This window comes from Hemitrygon akajei, chromosome 8 (genome assembly GCF_048418815.1).
Source record: "Hemitrygon akajei chromosome 8, sHemAka1.3, whole genome shotgun sequence".
NCBI lineage: Eukaryota > Metazoa > Chordata > Chondrichthyes > Myliobatiformes > Dasyatidae > Hemitrygon > Hemitrygon akajei.
In genome coordinates, this window is record NC_133131.1 from 167,652,764 (window position 1) to 167,676,912 (window position 24,149).

Below are 24,149 nucleotides of genomic sequence, written 5' to 3' on the forward strand. Positions count from 1 at the left end.
CCTCAACCCGTAACTCAGTCACTGACTGACCTCTCCCCGTAACTCAGTCTGACCAACCTGTCCCCGTAACACAGTCACTGAACGACCTCTCCCCATAACTCAGTCTGATCGACCTCTCCCCGTAACTCAGTCACTGACCGACCTCTGCCCGTAACTCAGTCTCTGACCGACCTTTCCCCGTAACTCAGTCTGACCGACCTCTGCCCGTAACTCAGACTTACCGACCTCTCACCGTAACTCAGTCACTGACCGACCTCTCCCCGTAACTCAGTCACTGACCGACCTCTCCCCGTAACTCAGTCTCTGACCGACCTCTCCCCGTATCTCAATCTGACCGACCTCTCCACGTAACTCAGACACTGACCGACCTCTCCCCGTAACTCCGACTGACCGATCTCTCCCCGTAACTCAGTCTCTGATCGATGTCTCCCCGTAAATCATTCACTGACCGACCTCTCCCCGTGACTCAGTCACTGACCAACCTCTCCCCGTGACTCAGTCACTGACCGACCTCTCCCTGTAACTCAGTCTCTGACTGACCTCTCCCTGTAACTCAGTCTGACCGAGCTCTCCCCGTAACTCAGTCTCTGACCGACCTCTCCCCGTAATCAGTCACTGAACGACCTCTACCCGTAACTCAGTCTCTGATCGACCTCTCCCCGTAACAGAGTCACTGAGCGACCTCTACCCGTAACTCAGTCACTGAACGACCTCTCCCTGTAACTCAGTCTGACCGACCTCTCCCCGTAACTCAGTCACTGACAGACCTCTCCCCGTAACTCAGTCTGACCGAACTCTCCCTGTAACTCAGTCACTGACCGACCTCTCCCCGTAACTCAGTCACTGACAGACCTCTCCCCGTAACTCAGTCTGATCGACCTCTCCCCGTAACTCATTCACTGACCGACCTCTCCCCGTGACTCAGTCACTGACCGACCTCTCCCTGTTACTCAGTCACTGACCGACCTCTCCCCGTAACGCAGTATCTGACCGACCTCTCCCCGTAACTCAGTCTCTGACCGACCTCTCCCTGTAATTCAGTCTGACCAACCTGTCCCCGTAACACAGTCACTGAACGACCTCTCCCCATAACTCAGTCTGATCGACCTCTCCCCGTAACTCAGTCACTGACCGACCTCTGCCCGTAACTCAGTCTCTGACCGACCTTTCCCCGTAACTCAGTCTGACCGACCTCTGCCCGTAACTCAGACTTACCGACCTCTCACCGTAACTCAGTCACTGACCGACCTCTCCCCGTAACTCAGTCACTGACCGACCTCTCCCCGTAACTCAGTCTCTGACCGACCTCTCCCCGTATCTCAATCTGACCGACCTCTCCACGTAACTCAGACACTGACCGACCTCTCCCCGTAACTCCGACTGACCGATCTCTCCCCGTAACTCAGTCTCTGATCGATGTCTCCCCGTAAATCATTCACTGACCGACCTCTCCCCGTGACTCAGTCACTGACCAACCTCTCCCCGTGACTCAGTCACTGACCGACCTCTCCCTGTAACTCAGTCTCTGACTGACCTCTCCCTGTAACTCAGTCTGACCGAGCTCTCCCCGTAACTCAGTCTCTGACCGACCTCTCCCCGTAATCAGTCACTGAACGACCTCTACCCGTAACTCAGTCTCTGATCGACCTCTCCCCGTAACAGAGTCACTGAGCGACCTCTACCCGTAACTCAGTCACTGAACGACCTCTCCCTGTAACTCAGTCTGACCGACCTCTCCCCGTAACTCAGTCACTGACAGACCTCTCCCCGTAACTCAGTCTGACCGAACTCTCCCTGTAACTCAGTCACTGACCGACCTCTCCCCGTAACTCAGTCACTGACAGACCTCTCCCCGTAACTCAGTCTGATCGACCTCTCCCCGTAACTCATTCACTGACCGACCTCTCCCCGTGACTCAGTCACTGACCGACCTCTCCCTGTTACTCAGTCACTGACCGACCTCTCCCCGTAACGCAGTATCTGACCGACCTCTCCCCGTAACTCAGTCTCTGACCGACCTCTCCCTGTAATTCAGTCTGACCGACCTCTCCCCGTAACTCAGTCTCTGACCGACCTCTCCCCGTAATCAGTCACTGAACGACCTCTACCCGTAACTCAGTCTCTGACCGACCTCTCCCCGTAACTCAGTCACTGACCGACCTCTCCCCGTAACTCAGTCTGACCGACCTCTCCCCGTAACAGAGTCACTGAGCGACCTCTACCTGTAACTCAGTCACTGACCGACCTCTACCCGTAACACAGTCTGATCGACCTCTCCCCGTAACTCAGTCACTGACCGACCTCTCCCCGTAACTCAGTCTGACCGACCTCTCCCCGTAACAGAGTCACTGAGCGACCTCTACCTGTAACTCAGTCACTGACCGACCTCTACCCGTAACTCAGTCTGATCGACCTCTCCCCGTAACTCAGTCACTGACCGACCTCTCCCCGTAACTCAGTCTGACCGACCTCTCCCTGTAACTCAGTCACTAACCGACCTCTCCCCGTAACTCAGTCACTGACCGACCTCTCCCCGTAACAGAGTCACTGAGCGACCTCTACCCGTAACTCAGTCACTGACCGACCTCTCCCCGTAACTCAGTCTGACCGACCTCTCCCCGTAACTCAGTCACTGACCGACCTCTCCCCGTAACTCAGTCTGATCGACCTCTCCCCGTAACTCAGTCACTGACCGACCTCTCCCCGTAACTCAGTCTGACCGACCTCTCCCTGTAACTCAGTCACTGACCGACCTCTCCCCGTAACTCAGTCACTGACGGACCTCTCCCCGTAACTCAGTCTGACCGACCTCTCCCCGTAACTCAGTCACTGACCGACCTCTCCCCGTAACTCAGTCTGACCGACCTCTCCCCGTAACTCATTCACTGACTGACCTCTCCCCGTAACTCAGTGTCTGATCGACCTTTCCCCGTGACTCAGTCACTGACCGACCTCTCCCCGTAACTCAGTCACTGACCGACCTCTCCCTGTAACTCAGTCTCTGACCGACCTCTCCCCGTAACTCAGTCTGATCGACCTCTCCCCATAACTCAGTCACTGACCGACCTCTCCCCGTAACTCAGTCACTGACCGACCTCTCCCCGTAACTCAGTCTGACCGACCTCTCCCCGTAACTCAGTCACTGACCGACCTCTCCCCGTAACTCAGTCACTGACCGACCTCTCCCCGTAACTCAGTCTGACCAACCTCTCCCCGTAACTCAGTCTCTGACCGACCTCTCCCCGTAACTCAGTCTGACCGACCTCTCCCCGTAACTCAGTCACTGTCCGACCTCTCCCCGTAACTCAGTCACTGACCGACCTCTCCCCGTAACTCAGTCTGACCGACCTCTCCCCGTAACTCATTCACTGACCGACCTTTCCCCGTAACTCAGTATCTAACCGACCTCTCCCTGTAACTCAGTCTCTGACCGACCTCTCCCCGTAACTCAGTCACTGACCGACCTCTCCCCGTAACTCAGTCTCTGACCGACCTCTCCCCGTAACTCAGTCTCTGACCGACCTCTCCCCGTAACTCAGTCTGACCGACCTCTCCCCGTAACTCAGTATCTAACCGACCTCTCCCCGTAACTCAGTCTCTGACCGACCTCTCCCCGTAACTCAGTCTCTGACCGACCTCTCCCCGTAACTCAGTCTGATCGACCTCTCCCCGTAACTCAGTCACTGACCGACCTCTCCCCGTAACTCAGTCTGACCGACCTCTCCCTGTAACTCAGTCACTGACCGACCTCTCCCCGTAACTCAGTCACTGACGGACCTCTCCCCGTAACTCAGTCACTGACCGACCTGTCTCCATAACTCGGTCACTGACCGACCTCTCCCCGTAACTCAGTCACTGACCGACCTCTCCCCGTAACTCAGTTTGACCTACCTCTCCCCGTAACTCAGTCACTGACCGACCACTCCCCGTAACTCTGTCACTGACGGACCTCTCCCCGTAACTCAGTCACTGATCGACCTGCCCCGTAACTCAGTCTCTGACCGACCTCTCCCCGTGACTCAGTCACTGACCGACCTCTCCCTGTTACTCAGTCACTGACCGACCTCTCCCCGTAACGCAGTATCTGACCGACCTCTCCCCGTAACTCAGTCTCTGACCGACCTCTCCCTGTAACTCAGTCTGACCGACCTCTCCCCGTAACTCAGTCTCTGACCGACCTCTCCCCGTAATCAGTCACTGAACGACCTTTCCCCGTAACAGAGTCACTGAGCGACCTCTACCCGTAACTCAGTCACTGACCGACCTTTCCCCGTAACAGAGTCACTGAGCGACCTCTACCTGTAACTCAGTCACTGACCGACCTCTCCCTGTAACTCAGTCACTGACCGACCTCTCCCCGTAACTCAGTCTGACCGACCTCTCCCCGTAACTCAGTCACTGACCGACCTCTCCCCGTAACTCAGTCTGACCGACATCTCCCCGTAACTCAGTCTCTGACCGACCTCTCCCCGTAACTCATTCACTGACTGACCTCTCCCCGTGACTCAGTCACTGACCGACCTCTCCCCGTGACTCAGTCACTGACCGACCTCTCCCCGTAACTCAGTATCTGACCGACCTCTCCCCGTAACTCAGTCTCTGACCGACCTCTCCCCGTGACTCAGTCTGACCGACCTCTCCCCGTAATCAGTCACTGAAGGACCTCAACCCGTAACTCAGTCACTGACTGACCTCTCCCCGTAACTCAGTCTGACCGACCTGTCCCCGTAACACAGTCACTGAACGACCTCTCCCCATAACTCAGTCTGATCGACCTCTCCCCGTAACTCAGTCACTGACCGACCTCTCCCCGTAACTCAGTCTCTGACCGACCTTTCCCCGTAACTCAGTCTGACCGACCTCTGCCCGTAACTCAGACTTACCGACCTCTCACCGTAACTCAGTCACTGACCGACCTCTCAACGTAACTCAGTCACTGACCGACCTCTCCCCGTAACTCAGTCTCTGACCGACCTCTCCCCGTATCTCAATCTGACCGACCTCTCCACGTAACTCAGACACTGACCGACCTCTCCCCGTAACTCCGACTGACCGATCTCTCCCCGTAACTCAGTCTCTGATCGATGTCTCCCCGTAAATCATTCACTGACCGACCTCTCCCCGTGACTCAGTCACTGACCAACCTCTCCCCGTGACTCAGTCACTGACCGACCTCTCCCTGTAACTCAGTCTCTGACTCACCTCTCCCTGTAACTCAGTCTGACCGAGCTCTCCCCGTAACTCAGTCTCTGACCGACCTCTCCCCGTAATCAGTCACTGAACGACCTCTACCCGTAACTCAGTCTCTGATCGACCTCTCCCCGTAACAGAGTCACTGAGCGACCTCTACCCGTAACTCAGTCACTGAACGACCTCTCCCTGTAACTCAGTCTGACCGACCTCTCCCCGTAACTCAGTCACTGACCGACCTCACCCCGTAACTCAGTCTGATCGACCTCTCCCCGTAACTCAGTCACTGACAGACCTCTCCCCGTAACTCAGTCTGACCGAACTCTCCCTGTAACTCAGTCACTGACCGACCTCTCCCCGTAACTCAGTCACTGACCGACCTCTCCCCGTAACGCAGTATCTGACCGACCTCTCCCGGTAACTCATTCACTGACCGACCTCTCCCCGTGACTCAGTCACTGACAGACCTCTCCCCGTAACTCAGTCTGATCGACCTCTCCCCGTAACTCATTCACTGACCGACCTCTCCCCGTGACTCAGTCACTGACCGACCTCTCCCTGTTACTCAGTCACTGACCGACCTCTCCCCGTAACGCAGTATCTGACCGACCTCTCCCTGTAATTCAGTCTGACCGACCTCTCCCCGTAACTCAGTCTCTGACCGACCTCTCCCCGTAACTCAGTCACTGACCGACCTCTCCCCGTAACTCAGTCTGACCGACCTCTCCCCGTAACAGAGTCACTGAGCGACCTCTACCTGTAACTCAGTCACTGACCGACCTCTACCCGTAACTCAGTCTGATCGACCTCTCCCCGTAACTCAGTCACTGACCGACCTCTCCCCGTAACTCAGTCTGACCGACCTCTCCCTGTAACTCAGTCACTAACCGACCTCTCCCCGTAACTCAGTCACTGACCGACCTCTCCCCGTAACAGAGTCACTGAGCGACCTCTACCCGTAACTCAGTCACTGACCGACCTCTCCCCGTAACTCAGTCTGACCGACCTCTCCCCGTAACTCAGTCACTGACCGACCTCTCCCCGTAACTCAGTCTGATCGACCTCTCCCCGTAACTCAGTCACTGACCGACCTCTCCCCGTAACTCAGTCTGACCGACCTCTCCCTGTAACTCAGTCACTGACCGACCTCTCCCCGTAACTCAGTCACTGACGGACCTCTCCCCGTAACTCAGTCACTGACCGACCTCTCCCCGTAACTCAGTCTGACCGACCTCTCCCCGTAACTCTGTCACTGACCGACCTCTCCCCGTAACTCAGTCACTGACCGACCTCTCCCCGTAACTCAGTTTGACCTACCTCTCCCCGTAACTCAGTCACTGACCGACCACTCCCCGTAACTCAGTCACTGACCGACCTGCCCCGTAACTCAGTCACTGACCGACCTGCCCCGTAACTCAGTCTCTGACCGACCTCTCCCCGTGACTCAGTCACTGACCGACCTCTCCCCGTAACTCAGTCTCTGACCGACCTCTCCACGTAACTCAGTCACTGACCGACCTGCCCCGTAACTCAGTCACTGACCGACCTGCCCCGTAACTCAGTCTCTGACCGACCTCTCCCCGTGACTCAGTCACTGACCGACCTCTCCCTGTTACTCAGTCACTGACCGACCTCTCCCCGTAACGCAGTATCTGACCGACCTCTCCCCGTAACTCAGTCTCTGACCGACCTCTCCCTGTAACTCAGTCTGACCGACCTCTCCCCGTAACTCAGTCTCTGACCGACCTCTCCCCGTAATCAGTCACTGAACGACCTCTACCCGTAACTCAGTCTCTGACCGACCTCTCCCCATAACAGAGTCACTGAGCGACCTCTACCTGTAACTCAGTCACTGACCGACCTCTACCCGTAACTCAGTCTGATCGACCTCTCCCCGTAACTCAGTCACTGACCGACCTCTCCCCGTAACTCAGTCTGACCGACCTCTCCCTGTAACTCAGTCACTGACCGACCTCTCCCCGTAACTCAGTCACTGACCGACCTCTCCCCGTAACAGAGTCACTGAGCGACCTCTCCCCGTAACTCATTCACTGACCGACCTGTCCCCGTAACTCAGTCACTGACTGACCTCTCCCCGTAACTCAGTCTGACCGACCTCTCCCTGTAACTCAGTCACTGACCGACCTCTCCCCGTAACTCATTCACTGACCGACCTGTCCCCGTAACTCATTCACTGACGGACCTCTCCCCGTATCTCAGTCACTGACCGACCTGTCTCCATAACTCGGTCACTGACCGACCTCTCCCCGTAACTCAGTCACTGACCGACCTCTCCCCGTAACTCAGTCTGACCGACCTCTCCCCGTAACTCAGTCACTGACCGACCTCTCCCCGTAACTCAGTCACTGACCGACCTCTCCCCGTAACTCAGTCTGACCAACCTCTCCCCGTAACTCAGTCTCTGACCGACCTCTCCCCGTAACTCAGTCTGACCGACCTCTCCCCGTAACTCAGTCACTGTCCGACCTCTCCCCGTAACTCAGTCACTGACCGACCTCTCCCCGTAACTCAGTCTGACCGACCTCTCCCCGTAACTCATTCACTGACCGACCTTTCCCCGTAACTCAGTCACTGACCGACCTCTCCCTGTAAATCAGTCTGACCGTCCTCTCCCCGTAACTCAGTATCTAACCGACCTCTCCCTGTAACTCAGTCTCTGACCGACCTCTCCCCGTAACTCAGTCACTGACCGACCTCTCCCCGTAACTCAGTCTCTGACCGACCTCTCCCCGTAACTCAGTCTCTGACCGACCTCTCCCCGTAACTCAGTCTGACCGACCTCTCCCCGTAACTCAGTATCTAACCGACCTCTCCCCGTAACTCAGTCTCTGACCGACCTCTCCCCGTAACTCAGTCTGATCGACCTCTCCCCGTAACTCAGTCACTGACCGACCTCTCCCCGTAACTCAGTCTGACCGACCTCTCCCTGTAACTCAGTCACTGACCGACCTCTCCCCGTAACTCAGTCACTGACGGACCTCTCCCCGTAACTCAGTCACTGACCGACCTGTCTCCATAACTCGGTCACTGACCGACCTCTCCCCGTAACTCAGTCACTGACCGACCTCTCCCCGTAACTCAGTTTGACCTACCTCTCCCCGTAACTCAGTCACTGACCGACCACTCCCCGTAACTCTGTCACTGACGGACCTCTCCCCGTAACTCAGTCACTGATCGACCTGCCCCGTAACTCAGTCTCTGACCGACCTCTCCCCGTGACTCAGTCACTGACCGACCTCTCCCTGTTACTCAGTCACTGACCGACCTCTCCCCGTAACGCAGTATCTGACCGACCTCTCCCCGTAACTCAGTCTCTGACCGACCTCTCCCTGTAACTCAGTCTGACCGACCTCTCCCCGTAACTCAGTCTCTGACCGACCTCTCCCCGTAATCAGTCACTGAACGACCTTTCCCCGTAACAGAGTCACTGAGCGACCTCTACCCGTAACTCAGTCACTGACCGACCTTTCCCCGTAACAGAGTCACTGAGCGACCTCTACCTGTAACTCAGTCACTGACCGACCTCTCCCTGTAACTCAGTCACTGACCGACCTCTCCCCGTAACTCAGTCTGACCGACCTCTCCCCGTAACTCAGTCACTGACCGACCTCTCCCCGTAACTCAGTCTGACCGACATCTCCCCGTAACTCAGTCTCTGACCGACCTCTCCCCGTAACTCATTCACTGACTGACCTCTCCCCGTGACTCAGTCACTGACCGACCTCTCCCCGTGACTCAGTCACTGACCGACCTCTCCCCGTAACTCAGTATCTGACCGACCTCTCCCCGTAACTCAGTCTCTGACCGACCTCTCCCCGTGACTCAGTCTGACCGACCTCTCCCCGTAATCAGTCACTGAAGGACCTCAACCCGTAACTCAGTCACTGACTGACCTCTCCCCGTAACTCAGTCTGACCGACCTGTCCCCGTAACACAGTCACTGAACGACCTCTCCCCATAACTCAGTCTGATCGACCTCTCCCCGTAACTCAGTCACTGACCGACCTCTCCCCGTAACTCAGTCTCTGACCGACCTTTCCCCGTAACTCAGTCTGACCGACCTCTGCCCGTAACTCAGACTTACCGACCTCTCACCGTAACTCAGTCACTGACCGACCTCTCAACGTAACTCAGTCACTGACCGACCTCTCCCCGTAACTCAGTCTCTGACCGACCTCTCCCCGTATCTCAATCTGACCGACCTCTCCACGTAACTCAGACACTGACCGACCTCTCCCCGTAACTCCGACTGACCGATCTCTCCCCGTAACTCAGTCTCTAATCGATGTCTCCCCGTAAATCATTCACTGACCGACCTCTCCCCGTGACTCAGTCACTGACCAACCTCTCCCCGTGACTCAGTCACTGACCGACCTCTCCCTGTAACTCAGTCTCTGACTCACCTCTCCCTGTAACTCAGTCTGACCGAGCTCTCCCCGTAACTCAGTCTCTGACCGACCTCTCCCCGTAATCAGTCACTGAACGACCTCTACCCGTAACTCAGTCTCTGATCGACCTCTCCCCGTAACAGAGTCACTGAGCGACCTCTACCCGTAACTCAGTCACTGAACGACCTCTCCCTGTAACTCAGTCTGACCGACCTCTCCCCGTAACTCAGTCACTGACCGACCTCACCCCGTAACTCAGTCTGATCGACCTCTCCCCGTAACTCAGTCACTGACAGACCTCTCCCCGTAACTCAGTCTGACCGAACTCTCCCTGTAACTCAGTCACTGACCGACCTCTCCCCGTAACTCAGTCACTGACCGACCTCTCCCCGTAACGCAGTATCTGACCGACCTCTCCCGGTAACTCATTCACTGACCGACCTCTCCCCGTGACTCAGTCACTGACAGACCTCTCCCCGTAACTCAGTCTGATCGACCTCTCCCCGTAACTCATTCACTGACCGACCTCTCCCCGTGACTCAGTCACTGACCGACCTCTCCCTGTTACTCAGTCACTGACCGACCTCTCCCCGTAACGCAGTATCTGACCGACCTCTCCCTGTAATTCAGTCTGACCGACCTCTCCCCGTAACTCAGTCTCTGACCGACCTCTCCCCGTAACTCAGTCACTGACCGACCTCTCCCCGTAACTCAGTCTGACCGACCTCTCCCCGTAACAGAGTCACTGAGCGACCTCTACCTGTAACTCAGTCACTGACCGACCTCTACCCGTAACTCAGTCTGATCGACCTCTCCCCGTAACTCAGTCACTGACCGACCTCTCCCCGTAACTCAGTCTGACCGACCTCTCCCTGTAACTCAGTCACTAACCGACCTCTCCCCGTAACTCAGTCACTGACCGACCTCTCCCCGTAACAGAGTCACTGAGCGACCTCTACCCGTAACTCAGTCACTGACCGACCTCTCCCCGTAACTCAGTCTGACCGACCTCTCCCCGTAACTCAGTCACTGACCGACCTCTCCCCGTAACTCAGTCTGATCGACCTCTCCCCGTAACTCAGTCACTGACCGACCTCTCCCCGTAACTCAGTCTGACCGACCTCTCCCTGTAACTCAGTCACTGACCGACCTCTCCCCGTAACTCAGTCACTGACGGACCTCTCCCCGTAACTCAGTCACTGACCGACCTCTCCCCGTAACTCAGTCTGACCGACCTCTCCCCGTAACTCTGTCACTGACCGACCTCTCCCCGTAACTCAGTCACTGACCGACCTCTCCCCGTAACTCAGTTTGACCTACCTCTCCCCGTAACTCAGTCACTGACCGACCACTCCCCGTAACTCAGTCACTGACCGACCTGCCCCGTAACTCAGTCACTGACCGACCTGCCCCGTAACTCAGTCTCTGACCGACCTCTCCCCGTGACTCAGTCACTGACCGACCTCTCCCCGTAACTCAGTCTCTGACCGACCTCTCCACGTAACTCAGTCACTGACCGACCTGCCCCGTAACTCAGTCACTGACCGACCTGCCCCGTAACTCAGTCTCTGACCGACCTCTCCCCGTGACTCAGTCACTGACCGACCTCTCCCTGTTACTCAGTCACTGACCGACCTCTCCCCGTAACGCAGTATCTGACCGACCTCTCCCCGTAACTCAGTCTCTGACCGACCTCTCCCTGTAACTCAGTCTGACCGACCTCTCCCCGTAACTCAGTCTCTGACCGACCTCTCCCCGTAATCAGTCACTGAACGACCTCTACCCGTAACTCAGTCTCTGACCGACCTCTCCCCATAACAGAGTCACTGAGCGACCTCTACCTGTAACTCAGTCACTGACCGACCTCTACCCGTAACTCAGTCTGATCGACCTCTCCCCGTAACTCAGTCACTGACCGACCTCTCCCCGTAACTCAGTCTGACCGACCTCTCCCTGTAACTCAGTCACTGACCGACCTCTCCCCGTAACTCAGTCACTGACCGACCTCTCCCCGTAACAGAGTCACTGAGCGACCTCTCCCCGTAACTCATTCACTGACCGACCTGTCCCCGTAACTCAGTCACTGACTGACCTCTCCCCGTAACTCAGTCTGACCGACCTCTCCCTGTAACTCAGTCACTGACCGACCTCTCCCCGTAACTCATTCACTGACCGACCTGTCCCCGTAACTCATTCACTGACGGACCTCTCCCCGTATCTCAGTCACTGACCGACCTGTCTCCATAACTCGGTCACTGACCGACCTCTCCCCGTAACTCAGTCTCTGACCGACCTCTCCCCGTAACTCAGTCTGACCGACCTCTCCCCTTAACTCAGTTTCTGACCGACCTCTCCCCGTAACTCAGTCTGACCGACCTCTCCCCGTAACTCAGTCTGACCGACCTCTCCCCGTATCTCAGTCTGACCGACCTCTCCCCGTAACTCAGTCACTGACCGACCTCTCCCCGTAACTCAGTCTGACCGACCTCTCCCCGTAACTCATTCACTAACTGACCTCTCCCCGTAACTCAGTGTCTGATCGTCCTCTCCCCGTGACTCAGTCACTGACCGACCTCTCCCCGTAACTCAGTCACTGACCGACCTCTCCGTGTAACTCAGTCTCTGACCGACCTCTCCCCGTAACTCAGTCTGATCGACCTCTCCCCATAACTCAGTCACTGACCGACCTCTCCCCGTAACTCAGTCACTGACCGACCTCTCCCCGTAACTCAGTCTGACCGACCTCTCCCCGTAACTCAGTCACTGACCGACCTCTCCCCGTAACTCAGTCACTGACCGACCTCTCCCCGTAACTCAGTCTGACCAACCTCTCCCCGTAACTCAGTCTCTGACCGACCTCTCCCCGTAACTCAGTCTGACCGACCTCTCCCCGTAACTCAGTCACTGTCCGACCTCTCCCCGTAACTCAGTCACTGACCGACCTCTCCCCGTAACTCAGTCTGACCGACCTCTCCCCGTAACTCATTCACTGACCGACCTTTCCCCGTAACTCAGTCACTGACCGACCTCTCCCTGTAACTCAGTCTGACCGACCTCTCCCCGTAACTCAGTATCTAACCGACCTCTCCCCGTAACTCAGTCTCTGACCGACCTCTCCCCGTAACTCAGTCTCTGACCGACCTCTCCCCGTAACTCAGTCTGACCGACCTCTCCCCGTAACTCAGTCTCTGACCGACCTCTCCCCGTAACTCAGTCTGACCGACCTCTCCCCGTAACTCAGTCTGACCGACCTCTCCCCGTAACTCAGTCTCTGACCGACCTCTCCCCGTAACTCAGTCACTGAACGACCTCTCCCCGTAACTCAGTCACTGACCGACCTTTCCCCGTAACTCAGTCACTGACCGACCTCTCCCCGTAACTCAGTCTGACCGACCTCTCCCCGTAACTCAGTCACTGACCGACCTCTCCCCGTAACTCAATCTGACCGACATCTCCCCGTAACTCAGTCTCTGACCGACCTCTCCCCGTAACTCATTCACTGACTGACCTCTCCCCGTGACTCAGTCACTGACCGACCTCTCCCCGTGACTCAGTCACTGACCGACCTCTCCCCGTAACTCAGTATCTGACCGACCTCTCCCCGTAACTCAGTCTCTGACCGACCTCTCCCCGTAACTCAGTCTGACCGACCTCTCCCCGTAATCAGTCACTGAAGGACCTCAACCCGTAACTCAGTCACTGACTGACCTCTCCCCGTAACTCAGTCTGACCAACCTGTCCCCGTAACACAGTCACTGAACGACCTCTCCCCATAACTCAGTCTGATCGACCTCTCCCCGTAACTCAGTCACTGACCGACCTCTCCCCGTAACTCAGTCTCTGACCGACCTTTCCCCGTAACTCAGTCTGACCGACCTCTGCCCGTAACTCAGACTTACCGACCTCTCACCGTAACTCAGTCACTGACCGACCTCTCCCCGTAACTCAGTCACTGACCGACCTCTCCCCGTAACTCAGTCTCTGACCGACCTCTCCCCGTATCTCAATCTGACCGACCTCTCCACGTAACTCAGACACTGACCGACCTCTCCCCGTAACTCCGACTGACCGATCTCTCCCCGTAACTCAGTCTCTGATCGATGTCTCCCCGTAAATCATTCACTGACCGACCTCTCCCCGTGACTCAGTCACTGACCAACCTCTCCCCGTGACTCAGTCACTGACCGACCTCTCCCTGTAACTCAGTCTCTGACTGACCTCTCCCTGTAACTCAGTCTGACCGAGCTCTCCCCGTAACTCAGTCTCTGACCGACCACTCCCCGTAATCAGTCACTGAACGACCTCTACCCGTAACTCAGTCTCTGATCGACCTCTCCCCGTAACAGAGTCACTGAGCGACCTCTACCCGTAACTCAGTCACTGAACGACCTCTCCCTGTAACTCAGTCTGACCGACCTCTCCCCGTAACTCAGTCACTGACCGACCTCTCCCTGTAACTCAGTCACTGACCGACCTCTCCCCGTAACTCAGTCTGACCGACCTCTCCCCGTAACTCAGTCACTGACCGACCTCTCCCCGTAACTCAGTCTGACCGACATCTCCCCGTAACTCATTCACTGACTGACCTCTCCCCGTGACTCAGTCACTGACCGACCTCTCCCCGTGACTCAGTCACTGACCGACCTCTCCCCGTAACTCAGTATCTGACCGACCTCTCCCCGTAACTCAGTCTCTGACCGACCTCTCCCCGTAACTCAGTCTGACCGACCTCTCCCCGTAATCAGTCACTGAAGGACCTCAACCCGTAACTCAGTCACTGACTGACCTCTCCCCGTAACTCAGTCTGACCAACCTGTCCCCGTAACACAGTCACTGAACGACCTCTCCCCATAACTCAGTCTGATCGACCTCTCCCCGTAACTCAGTCACTGACCGACCTCTGCCCGTAACTCAGTCTCTGACCGACCTTTCCCCGTAACTCAGTCTGACCGACCTCTGCCCGTAACTCAGACTGACCGACCTCTCCCCGTAACTCAGTCTGACCGACCTCTCCCTGTAACTCAGTCACTGACCGACCTCTCCCCGTAACTCAGTCACTGACCGACCTCTCCCCGTAACAGAGTCACTGAGCGACCTCTACCCGTAACTCAGTCACTGACCGACCTCTCCCCGTAACTCAGTCTGACCGACCTCTCCCCGTAACTCAGTCACTGACCGACCTCTCCCCGTAACTCAGTCTGATCGACCTCTCCCCGTAACTCAGTCACTGACCGACCTCTCCCCGTAACTCAGTCTGACCGACCTCTCCCTGTAACTCAGTCACTGACCGACCTCTCCCCGTAACTCAGTCTCTGACCGACCTCTCCCCGTAACTCAGTCTGACCGACCTCTCCCCTTAACTCAGTTTCTGACCGACCTCTCCCCGTTACTCAGTCTGACCGACCTCTCCCCGTAACTCAGTCACTGACCGACCTCTCCCCGTAACTCAGTCTGACCGACCTCTCCCCGTAACTCATTCACTGACTGACCTCTCCCCGTAACTCAGTGTCTGATCGACCTCTCCCCGTGACTCAGTCACTGACCGACCTCTCCCCGTAACTCAGTCACTGACCGACCTCTCCCTGTAACTCAGTCTCTGACCGACCTCTCCCCGTAACTCAGTCTGATCGACCTCTCCCCATAACTCAGTCACTGACCGACCTCTCCCCGTAACTCAGTCACTGACCGACCTCTCCCCGTAACTCAGTCTGACCGACCTCTCCCCGTAACTCAGTCACTGACCGACCTCTCCCCGTAACTCAGTCTGACCAACCTCTCCCCGTAACTCAGTCTCTGACCGACCTCTCCCCGTAACTCAGTCTGACCGACCTCTCCCCGTAACTCAGTCACTGTCCGACCTCTCCCCGTAACTCAGTCACTGACCGACCTCTCCCCGTAACTCAGTCTGACCGACCTCTCCCCGTAACTCATTCACTGACCGACCTTTCCCCGTAACTCAGTCACTGACCGACCTCTCCCTGTAAATCAGTCTGACCGTCCTCTCCCCGTAACTCAGTATCTAACCGACCTCTCCCCGTAACTCAGTCTCTGACCGACCTCTCCCCGTAACTCAGTCACTGACCGACCTCTCCCCGTAACTCAGTCTCTGACCGACCTCTCCCCATAACTCAGTCTCTGACCGACCTCTCCCCGTAACTCAGTCTGACCGACCTCTCCCCGTAACTCAGTATCTAACCGACCTCTCCCCGTAACTCAGTCTCTGACCGACCTCTCCCCGTAACTCAGTCTCTGACCGACCTCTCCCCGTAACTCAGTCTGATCGACCTCTCCCCGTAACTCAGTCTGACCGACCTCTCCCTGTAACTCAGTCACTGACCGACCTCTCCCCGTAACTCAGTCACTGACGGACCTCTCCCCGTAACTCAGTCACTGACCGACCTGTCTCCATAACTCGGTCACTGACCGACCTCTCCCCGTAACTCAGTCACTGACCGACCTCTCCCTGTAACTCAGTTTGACCTACCTCTCCCCGTAACTCAGTCACTGACCGACCACTCCCCGTAACTCTGTCACTGACGGACCTCTCCCCGTAACTCAGTCACTGATCGACCTGCCCCGTAACTCAGTCTCTGACCGACCTCTCCCCGTGACTCAGTCACTGACCGACCTCTCCCTGTTACTCAGTCACTGACCGACCTCTCCCCGTAACGCAGTATCTGACCGACCTCTCCCCGTAACTCAGTCTCTGACCGACCTCTCCCTGTAACTCAGTCTGACCGACCTCTCCCCGTAACTCAGTCTCTGACCGACCTCTCCCCGTAATCAGTCACTGACCGACCTTTCCCCGTAACAGAGTCACTGAGCGACCTCTACCTGTAACTCAGTCACTGACCGACCTCTCCCTGTAACTCAGTCACTGACCGACCTCTCCCCGTAACTCAGTCTGACCGACCTCTCCCCGTAACTCAGTCACTGACCGACCTCTCCCCGTAACTCAGTCTGACCGACATCTCCCCGTAACTCAGTCTCTGACCGACCTCTCCCCGTAACTCATTCACTGACTGACCTCTCCCCGTGACTCAGTCACTGACCGACCTCTCCCCGTGACTCAGTCACTGACCGACCTCTCCCCGTAACTCAGTATCTGACCGACCTCTCCCCGTAACTCAGTCTCTGACCGACCTCTCCCCGTGACTCAGTCTGACCGACCTCTCCCCGTAATCAGTCACTGAAGGACCTCAACCCGTAACTCAGTCACTGACTGACCTCTCCCCGTAACTCAGTCTGACCGACCTGTCCCCGTAACACAGTCACTGAACGACCTCTCCCCATAACTCAGTCTGATCGACCTCTCCCCGTAACTCAGTCACTGACCGACCTCTCCCCGTAACTCAGTCTCTGACCGACCTTTCCCCGTAACTCAGTCTGACCGACCTCTGCCCGTAACTCAGACTTACCGACCTCTCACCGTAACTCAGTCACTGACCGACCTCTCAACGTAACTCAGTCACTGACCGACCTCTCCCCGTAACTCAGTCTCTGACCGACCTCTCCCCGTATCTCAATCTGACCGACCTCTCCACGTAACTCAGACACTGACCGACCTCTCCCCGTAACTCCGACTGACCGATCTCTCCCCGTAACTCAGTCTCTGATCGATGTCTCCCCGTAAATCATTCACTGACCGACCTCTCCCCGTGACTCAGTCACTGACCAACCTCTCCCCGTGACTCAGTCACTGACCGACCTCTCCCTGTAACTCAGTCTCTGACTCACCTCTCCCTGTAGCTCAGTCTGACCGAGCTCTCCCCGTAACTCAGTCTCTGACCGACCTCTCCCCGTAATCAGTCACTGAACGACCTCTACCCGTAACTCAGTCTCTGATCGACCTCTCCCCGTAACAGAGTCACTGAGCGACCTCTACCCGTAACTCAGTCACTGAACGACCTCTCCCTGTAACTCAGTCTGACCGACCTCTCCCCGTAACTCAGTCACTGACCGACCTCACCCCGTAACTCAGTCTGATCGACCTCTCCCCGTAACTCAGTCACTGACAGACCTCTCCCCGTAACTCAGTCTGACCGAACTCTCCCTGTAACTCAGTCACTGACCGACCTCTCCCCGTAACTCAGTCACTGACCGACCTCTCCCCGTAACGCAGTATCTGACCGACCTCTCCCGGTAACTCATTCACTGACCGACCTCTCCCCGTGACTCAGTCACTGACAGACCTCTCCCCGTAACTCAGTCTGATCGACCTCTCCCCGTAACTCATTCACTGACCGACCTCTCCCCGTGACTCAGTCACTGACCGACCTCTCCCTGTTACTCAGTCACTGACCGACCTCTCCCCGTAACGCAGTATCTGACCGACCTCTCCCTGTAATTCAGTCTGACCGACCTCTCCCCGTAACTCAGTCTCTGACCGACCTCTCCCCGTAACTCAGTCACTGACCGACCTCTCCCCGTAACTCAGTCTGACCGACTTCTCCCCGTAACAGAGTCACTGAGCGACCTCTACCTGTAACTCAGTCACTGACCGACCTCTACCCGTAACTCAGTCTGATCGACCTCTCCCCGTAACTCAGTCACTGACCGACCTCTCCCCGTAACTCAGTCTGACCGACCTCTCCCTGTAACTCAGTCACTAACCGACCTCTCCCCGTAACTCAGTCACTGACCGACCTCTCCCCGTAACAGAGTCACTGAGCGACCTCTACCCGTAACTCAGTCACTGACCGACCTCTCCCCGTAACTCAGTCTGACCGACCTCTCCCCGTAACTCAGTCACTGACCGACCTCTCCCCGTAACTCAGTCTGATCGACCTCTCCCCGTAACTCAGTCACTGACCGACCTCTCCCCGTAACTCAGTCTGACCGACCTCTCCCTGTAACTCAGTCACTGACCGACATCTCCCCGTAACTCAGTCACTGACGGACCTCTCCCCGTAACTCAGTCACTGACCGACCTCTCCCCGTAACTCAGTCTGACCGACCTCTCCCCGTAACTCTGTCACTGACCGACCTCTCCCCGTAACTCAGTCACTGACCGACCTCTCCCCGTAACTCAGTTTGACCTACCTCTCCCCGTAACTCAGTCACTGACCGACCACTCCCCGTAACTCAGTCACTGACCGACCTGCCCCGTAACTCAGTCACTGACCGACCTGCCCCGTAACTCAGTCTCTGACCGACCTCTCCCCGTGACTCAGTCACTGACCGACCTCTCCCCGTAACTCAGTCTCTGACCGACCTCTCCACGTAACTCAGTCACTGACCGACCTGCCCCGTAACTCAGTCACTGACCGACCTGCCCCGTAACTCAGTCTCTGACCGACCTCTCCCCGTGACTCAGTCACTGACCGACCTCTCCCTGTTACTCAGTCACTGACCGACCTCTCCCCGTAACGCAGTATCTGACCGACCTCTCCCCGTAACTCAGTCTCTGACCGACCTCTCCCTGTAACTCAGTCTGACCGACCTCTCCCCGTAACTCAGTCTCTGACCGACCTCTCCCCGTAATCAGTCACTGAACGACCTCTACCCGTAACTCAGTCTCTGACCGACCTCTCCCCATAACAGAGTCACTGAGCGACCTCTACCTGTAACTCAGTCACTGACCGACCTCTACCCGTAACTCAGTCTGATCGACCTCTCCCCATAACTCAGTCACTGACCGACCTCTCCCCGTAACTCAGTCTGACCGACCTCTCCCTGTAACTCAGTCACTGACCGACCTCTCCCCGTAACTCAGTCACTGACCGACCTCTCCCCGTAACAGAGTCACTGAGCGACCTCTCCCCGTAACTCATTCACTGACCGACCTGTCCCCGTAACTCAGTCACTGACTGACCTCTCCCCGTAACTCAGTCTGACCGACCTCTCCCTGTAACTCAGTCACTGACCGACCTCTCCCCGTAACTCATTCACTGACCGACCTGTCCCCGTAACTCAGTCACTGACGGACCTCTCCCCGTATCTCAGTCACTGACCGACCTGTCTCCATAACTCGGTCACTGACCGACCTCTCCCCGTAACTCAGTCTCTGACCGACCTCTCCCCGTAACTCAGTCTGACCGACCTCTCCCCTTAACTCAGTTTCTGACCGACCTCTCCCCGTAACTCAGTCTGACCGACCTCTCCCCGTAACTCAGTCTGACCGACCTCTCCCCGTATCTCAGTCTGACCGACCTCTCCCCGTAACTCAGTCACTGACCGACCTCTCCCCGTAACTCAGTCTGACCGACCTCTCCCCGTAACTCATTCACTGACTGACCTCTCCCCGTAACTCAGTGTCTGATCGACCTCTCCCCGTGACTCAGTCACTGACCGACCTCTCCCCGTAACTCAGTCACTGACCGACCTCTCCGTGTAACTCAGTCTCTGACCGACCTCTCCCCGTAACTCAGTCTGATCGACCTCTCCCCATAACTCAGTCACTGACCGACCTCTCCCCGTAACTCAGTCACTGACCGACCTCTCCCCGTAACTCAGTCTGACCGACCTCTCCCCGTGAATCAGTCACTGACCGACCTCTCCCCGTAACTCAGTCACTGATCGACCTCTCCCCGTAACTCAGTCTGACCAACCTCTCCCCGTAACTCAGTCTCTGACCGACCTCTCCCCGTAACTCAGTCTGACCGACCTCTCCCCGTAACTCAGTCACTGTCCGACCTCTCCCCGTAACTCAGTCACTGACCGACCTCTCCCCGTAACTCAGTCTGACCGACCTCTCCCCGTAACTCATTCACTGACCGACCTTTCCCCGTAACTCAGTCACTGACCGACCTCTCCCTGTAACTCAGTCTGACCGACCTCTCCCCGTAACTCAGTATCTAACCGACCTCTCCCCGTAACTCAGTCTCTGACCGACCTCTCCCCGTAACTCAGTCTCTGACCGACCTCTCCCCGTAACTCAGTCTGACCGACGTCTCCCCGTAACTCAGTCTCTGACCGACCTCTCCCCGTAACTCAGTCTGACCGACCTCTCCCCGTAACTCAGTCTGACCGACCTCTCCCCGTAACTCAGTCTCTGACCGACCTCTCCCCGTAACTCAGTCACTGAACGACCTCTCCCCGTAACTCAGTCACTGACCGACCTTTCCCCGTAACTCAGTCACTGACCGACCTCTCCCCGTAACTCAGTCTGACCGACCTCTCCCCGTAACTCAGTCACTGACCGACCTCTCCCCGTAACTCAATCTGACCGACATCTCCCCGTAACTCAGTCTCTGACCGACCTCTCCCCGTAACTCATTCACTGACTGACCTCTCCCCGTGACTCAGTCACTGACCGACCTCTCCCCGTGACTCAGTCACTGACCGACCTCTCCCCGTAACTCAGTATCTGACCGACCTCTCCCCGTAACTCAGTCTCTGACCGACCTCTCCCCGTAACTCAGTCTGACCGACCTCTCCCCGTAATCAGTCACTGAAGGACCTCAACCCGTAACTCAGTCACTGACTGACCTCTCCCCGTAACTCAGTCTGACCAACCTGTCCCCGTAACACAGTCACTGAACGACCTCTCCCCATAACTCAGTCTGATCGACCTCTCCCCGTAACTCAGTCACTGACCGACCTCTCCCCGTAACTCAGTCTCTGACCGACCTTTCCCCGTAACTCAGTCTGACCGACCTCTGCCCGTAACTCAGACTTACCGACCTCTCACCGTAACTCAGTCACTGACCGACCTCTCCCCGTAACTCAGTCACTGACCGACCTCTCCCCGTAACTCAGTCTCTGACCGACCTCTCCCCGTATCTCAATCTGACCGACCTCTCCACGTAACTCAGACACTGACCGACCTCTCCCCGTAACTCCGACTGACCGATCTCTCCCCGTAACTCAGTCTCTGATCGATGTCTCCCCGTAAATCATTCACTGACCGACCTCTCCCCGTGACTCAGTCACTGACCAACCTCTCCCCGTGACTCAGTCACTGACCGACCTCTCCCTGTAACTCAGTCTCTGACTGACCTCTCCCTGTAACTCAGTCTGACCGAGCTCTCCCCGTAACTCAGTCTCTGACCGACCTCTCCCCGTAATCAGTCACTGAACGACCTCTACCCGTAACTCAGTCTCTGATCGACCTCTCCCCGTAACAGAGTCACTGAGCGACCTCTACCCGTAACTCAGTCACTGAACGACCTCTCCCTGTAACTCAGTCTGACCGACCTCTCCCCGTAACTCAGTCACTGACCGACCTCTCCCTGTAACTCAGTCACTGACCGACCTCTCCCCGTAACTCAGTCTGACCGACCTCTCCCCGTAACTCAGTCACTGACCGACCTCTCCCCGTAACTCAGTCTGACCGACATCTCCCCGTAACTCAGTCTCTGACCGACCTCTCCCCGTAACTCATTCACTGACTGACCTCTCCCCGTGACTCAGTCACTGACCGACCTCTCCCCGTGACTCAGTCACTGACCGACCTCTCCCCGTAACTCAGTATCTGACCGACCTCTCCCCGTAACTCAGTCTCTGACCGACCTCTCCCCGTAACTCAGTCTGACCGACCTCTCCCCGTAATCAGTCACTGAAGGACCTCAACCCGTAACTCAGTCACTGACTGACCTCTCCCCGTAACTCAGTCTGACCAACCTGTCCCCGTAACACAGTCACTGAACGACCTCTCCCCATAACTCAGTCTGATCGACCTCTCCCCGTAACTCAGTCACTGACCGACCTCTGCCCGTAACTCAGTCTCTGACCGACCTTTCCCCGTAACTCAGTCTGACCGACCTCTGCCCATAACTCAGACTTACCGACCTCTCACCGTAACTCAGTCACTGACCGACCTCTCCCCGTAACTCAGTCACTGACCGACCTCTCCCCGTAACTCAGTCTCTGACCGACCTCTCCCCGTATCTCAATCTGACCGACCTCTCCACGTAACTCAGACACTGACCGACCTCTCCCCGTAACTCCGACTGACCGATCTCTCCCCGTAACTCAGTCTCTGATCGATGTCTCCCCGTAAATCATTCACTGACCGACCTCTCCCCGTGACTCAGTCACTGACCAACCTCTCCCCGTGACTCAGTCACTGACCGACCTCTCCCTGTAACTCAGTCTCTGACTGACCTCTCCCTGTAACTCAGTCTGACCGAGCTCTCCCCGTAACTCAGTCTCTGACCGACCTCTCCCCGTAATCAGTCACTGAACGACCTCTACCCGTAACTCAGTCTCTGATCGACCTCTCCCCGTAACAGAGTCACTGAGCGACCTCTACCCGTAACTCAGTCACTGAACGACCTCTCCCTGTAACTCAGTCTGACCGACCTCTCCCCGTAACTCAGTCACTGACAGACCTCTCCCCGTAACTCAGTCTGACCGAACTCTCCCTGTAACTCAGTCACTGACCGACCTCTCCCCGTAACTCAGTCACTGACAGACCTCTCCCCGTAACTCAGTCTGATCGACCTCTCCCCGTAACTCATTCACTGACCGACCTCTCCCCGTGACTCAGTCACTGACCGACCTCTCCCTGTTACTCAGTCACTGACCGACCTCTCCCCGTAACGCAGTATCTGACCGACCTCTCCCCGTAACTCAGTCTCTGACCGACCTCTCCCTGTAATTCAGTCTGACCAACCTGTCCCCGTAACACAGTCACTGAACGACCTCTCCCCATAACTCAGTCTGATCGACCTCTCCCCGTAACTCAGTCACTGACCGACCTCTGCCCGTAACTCAGTCTCTGACCGACCTTTCCCCGTAACTCAGTCTGACCGACCTCTGCCCGTAACTCAGACTTACCGACCTCTCACCGTAACTCAGTCACTGACCGACCTCTCCCCGTAACTCAGTCACTGACCGACCTCTCCCCGTAACTCAGTCTCTGACCGACCTCTCCCCGTATCTCAATCTGACCGACCTCTCCACGTAACTCAGACACTGACCGACCTCTCCCCGTAACTCCGACTGACCGATCTCTCCCCGTAACTCAGTCTCTGATCGATGTCTCCCCGTAAATCATTCACTGACCGACCTCTCCCCGTGACTCAGTCACTGACCAACCTCTCCCCGTGACTCAGTCACTGACCGACCTCTCCCTGTAACTCAGTCTCTGACTGACCTCTCCCTGTAACTCAGTCTGACCGAGCTCTCCCCGTAACTCAGTCTCTGACCGACCTCTCCCCGTAATCAGTCACTGAACGACCTCTACCCGTAACTCAGTCTCTGATCGACCTCTCCCCGTAACAGAGTCACTGAGCGACCTCTACCCGTAACTCAGTCACTGAACGACCTCTCCCTGTAACTCAGTCTGACCGACCTCTCCCCGTAACTCAGTCACTGACAGACCTCTCCCCGTAACTCAGTCTGACCGAACTCTCCCTGTAACTCAGTCACTGACCGACCTCTCCCCGTAACTCAGTCACTGACAGACCTCTCCCCGTAACTCAGTCTGATCGACCTCTCCCCGTAACTCATTCACTGACCGACCTCTCCCCGTGACTCAGTCACTGACCGACCTCTCCCTGTTACTCAGTCACTGACCGACCTCTCCCCGTAACGCAGTATCTGACCGACCTCTCCCCGTAACTCAGTCTCTGACCGACCTCTCCCTGTAATTCAGTCTGACCG

General features: G+C 56.7%; 1 protein-coding gene across 2 annotated transcripts in view; it reads left to right on the plus strand.

Annotated features, from left to right (window-relative positions):
• Positions 1–24,149, plus strand: part of LOC140732415 (secretin receptor-like) — a 236,510-nt gene that overhangs the window by 144,230 nt on the left and 68,131 nt on the right. The gene's annotated exons all lie outside the window — the stretch shown is intronic.